Source organism: Papaver somniferum, unplaced genomic scaffold (genome assembly GCF_003573695.1).
Source record: "Papaver somniferum cultivar HN1 unplaced genomic scaffold, ASM357369v1 unplaced-scaffold_132, whole genome shotgun sequence".
Taxonomy (NCBI): Eukaryota; Viridiplantae; Streptophyta; class Magnoliopsida; order Ranunculales; family Papaveraceae; genus Papaver; species Papaver somniferum.
The window spans coordinates 20970030-20974375 of record NW_020622381.1 but is presented as its reverse complement, the minus strand read 5'-3'; the positions used below and the strand labels follow the sequence as shown (position 1 = coordinate 20974375).

General features: G+C 33.2%; 1 long non-coding RNA gene across 1 annotated transcript; it reads left to right on the top strand.

Annotated features, from left to right (window-relative positions):
• Nucleotides 1–1329: 1329 nt before the first annotated feature.
• LOC113332946 lies at nt 1330–4119 on the top strand. Its single transcript, XR_003351726.1, has 4 exons — nt 1330–1657; nt 1952–1993; nt 2855–2964; nt 3678–4119. It is a non-coding gene; the product is annotated as an uncharacterized LOC113332946 (long non-coding RNA).
• The last annotated feature ends 227 nt before the right edge of the window (nt 4120–4346 follow it).

The following is a 4346-nucleotide window of genomic DNA, read 5'->3' as shown; positions in this document are numbered from 1 at the left end:
CCTATGGACGCCAATCTGTTTATGTGATTCTCCTACAACAGAAAATGTAGCTTTATTTTGCTAGTATTGTGATAATTACTTAACATAGTTCCATAAAAATAAAATACTTACGCATCATTCCATTTTTTCCTAACTCCAAACTTGTTTGATTGAATGCAAGTCCATACTAATACTTTACATCCCAGAGGGAAGACTGCAGAAACAAACTAAATATATGCAATGAGATGAGCTAGTCCCAACTTCAGGATTCAAGGAACAGGTTGAGAATTATCTGGTTCAGGAACCAAATTGGAAGAGTGTTTCTATTGACCCTTGGGTTACAGGGTCTCAGTCGGCATTACTCTCATGATGAGCTCAATACCGACAATTGAGTCGGTATTGTTCTCATGATGAGTTCAATGCCGACAGTTGAGTCGATATTGACTTGTTGGATGAATACAATGTCGACTCAACTGTTGCACTTTTTTTTTGCATGTCAAGAATCGGCATTGCTTTTTTATTAATACTATGGCGACAGAGTCTCTAAGTCTCTATTACGAAAATCTTCCAAAATCCTTTTTTTTTTCCTTTAATCTCTATACTAACACTAAAAATTAAAATTAAAATATATTGTTTGGGGATACTCAAGGATAATTTAGCCTTATCAAAATTATTTGGATAAGGGGTTATTCAAATTACTTCATAATGTCTTTTTTTAGTATCTCTCAATTGTGGATTCTTTTATAATCACTTTTTTGATTAATGATTAAATTTCAGTACAAGACGTATATATAACTTGATAGTCATGTTTATATGCGTTAGGTATGTGTTTTAAAATGTTTTTCAACATATAGAATTTACAAATATCCATAGTTCAAGAAGTATATGATTTGTAAATAAATTTTATTATTTTCATATCCATAAAGATATAATTGAAAAAAATAGCTAAAAGTTCACAGTTTTCCTTATTTCCTCAAAAGTTGTGCAAACAAAACAAAAAAACTCTACTAATATGGAACGAACAAAGTATTAGTATTATCCAAATAGCATAACTAGTGTTGATGTAATTGTACCTATGAATGATTGAACGATTTCGTGCATAATATAATGAAAGATGTGGAGAAGTTAAATTTGACAGTCAAATGTTTTTGTTTGTTGATTTTTTTTGAACTTGAAAGATTATATACAATCTCATACTAATATAAAGAAAAGAGATATTTTTGGGTGGTTTTGGTGTCACACAATGAAAATATTCAAATTATCCCTCCAATAAGTATACTAGCACGTAGAAGTTAGGAAGGCTATATCTGTAAAATAGCAACTACAGAATCCAGGGTCGAACCTCACTGCACTCAATTGTGCGATTTCACATTTCTTTTTTTCTTTTCTCTCCTTCGACTTTAGTTTCCAACTTCTCCATTTCGTTCATGTTGTTCTCCGTAGAAATTAATGGAAAACCAAAACTTAAATTCTAAAAGAGGCGATAGTAAGAAAAATTGTGATTTGTGATCAAAGAACTCTCTTTATTCTCTGCAGCTTGAAAAAACCCTATACAAATGTTCTCCTGCAACTTGAAAAAACCCTAAGTTTTAAATTTTGGGTTTCTCGAAGAACAAGATGAAGTGAGACGCATGAATATCGATTCAAAACTGAAGACTGCTTCTGATTTTTAAAAAGGGTATGATTTTAATTATAAATCCCCCAATTTATTATATTTTGTGTGTGTGAAATTAGGGTTTATGGTTTCATATAATTTTTCCTAAGTTGATAAACCAATCTCTTCATCAAGTCACTTCCCTGTAAAAAGATTAGGTGTTTTTGTGTGGGTTTTGTTATTTATTCAGCAATGGTCTTCTTTGATTTTGTTTTGTGTACTCCAGAAAATTTTGATTTCTGCCGTTGTTGTTTTAGTTGATGTATTCATTGAGTGTTTCTGAAATTCTAATCAACCATTTGAACTTATTGGTTGCAGAGAACATTCAAAGTACCACAATTATCAGATTTGGGTATTGAGGTAACCCATCATTTTTGTTCCTTTTTCCCTTTGCAATATGTGAAATTCCCATGAAGATTTCTTAGTTGTTTACTGAGTTTTCATGAATCGCTTCTGTTTTTACTCAGTTTGCTTGAGTTGTTTGCATTTTCATTCCTGATAAATGAGGATTTTATTGCATAGGTTGTTTCTTGCGATCAGCTTTACAACAGATAACCAGGTGAACCAAAGTAGAAATGAAAGTTGTTTTTTACTTTCTTAAGTTGTAATGCTCTTATATCAATTTTCACTACGTTAGTTGGTGATTTGGATTGTAGTATCCCTCACCCTCCTTAGGCCTCCTGTTCGGAACAATGTTTCACATGGCGCACAAATCGTCATTTTAATGAATGGACTTTTATGCAGTTGTCGTTCATGGAATCCAATGAGGAAGTTAGCTAATTAGGAATATTACTTAGTCTACAGGTTCTTTCCACCTCATCATAAAACAAGATGTTAATTAAGATGCAGATTTTTCAAAAGGTGCATTTTTGGATTATGGTCTCAGGTTGTAACCAAGAAGCTATTTCTTTACTTATTCCCTTTGTATATTTACTGCACCAACACGAATTATGTAACTGTTTTTATCTGCCTTATTAACTGTGTTATGATTTTTTGGAAAATGTACATAATTGTAAATATGAGTTTCTTTAAGCATATTATGAGGCATATGTAAACTGACTATGAAAATGCAAATTTAAACTGACTATGAAAAAAAATTGAGTAGTCATGCACGTTAATGTGTTTTATCTTGAATGTTGATGATGTGTTTCATGTATACCCAGTAGTAAATCCTGACATGAGTTTGGAGACATATATAACTTGGTATCCTTATCAACGTAGGGGACTTTATCGACATGATGACCGAGTTTTCATAAGTAAATCCGGGCTTGATGACTTCACAGGTTTGCATTCTACATTGACACCAGCTTTGGCAGTCGTGAGAGTTTCAGGTATTTGACTGGAAATATATTTAGACTTTTTTTCTACTTCTGATATAATCCTATTTGACAAAGTTGTCTACTTTTTACCTCCTCAAAACAAAACTGGTGAGATTGCTCTGAATATTAATAGACATCTATCTGTTCCAAGACATTGATGGATTTCTCCACTAAATCTAGGTCCATCGGAAGCCTGTTCTGTATTCATTTTCTTATGGAAAAACTAGGATTACATAAAACAAAAAGTTAGCCTTCTTTCTAGAATTGACACCTTAAGATACTAACCCTCCAAAATGATACCTTCATTCGCACAAAAAAATAAAAATAATAACACAAAGTTACAATCTTTTAACAGAAATTGAACATAGAATTAGACTTAATTACCCACTATGAGGAGTTAGAAATTCTCTATTTGGATTTCTGCAATTAATTTTGGTTTTAAATTTGCTTTTTCATTATGTGAGTCATTTACTTATCAAGATCATATTCATAGATTGATTGATCTTGAATAGTGTTATTTTAAGTGTTTTATTGGTGGTATTGAATGGTGCAGAATGTCATATTTTCACTAATGAGCTACTGCTTGGAACTAATTCTGTTCTGCGCATTTTCCCTGTTAAATGTTTGCATTACCCTAATCAGCGGAAAATGTTGTCTTGCTATAGGAGTTTATGTTTCAGTGCATCTAATTATAACTTTGCTTGATAATTTTTTTTCTTATGCAGCAAACGAACAATCTACTGCCATAAATCCTCAGGGTAACACAGTAGTTAGGGGCAATGCAATATACATTCCCCGCCGAGTCCCAGAATTATTGAGCAGCTTCAGCAGGGTGAATCAGTTGATATTGAGAAAGAAAGAGGCAAGAAACGCTGCCATGACTCAGCGTGTTCAGATAATGAGAGTACCGAAACAAAAAGGCAAGAAAAGTGCCGCACTTATGGAACGAACGGAACGGCAGGCGCATCGCGCGTGCGTGTTATACTAGTAGAGAAAAATACGTACCAGGGGATGTAGCCAAACACAAATAAAGTAATGAACATCTTGCATCAGATGCGCGTGCGTGTTATACTAGTAGAGAAAAATACGTACCAGGGGATGTAGCCAAACACAAATAAAGTAATGAACATCTTGCATCAAATTACAGTCTCTTGTAGGAGGAAGACATGATATATTAAAAAATCTCTGGAAGTGCCTTCGATTGAAGTTCACAAAATGGTAGTTTACTTTATCAATTGTAGATGATGGATTTTCAAAAAAAGGCTAAAATCGTGAAACCATAATCTTACATATTCCTGATCCAGCAATCAGATGAGTATTGAGGCTCATGTCTCTCATTGAAGCATGAAAGCTCATGCCACAAGAACCTCTGACTGAGTATACTATCTCTCAGA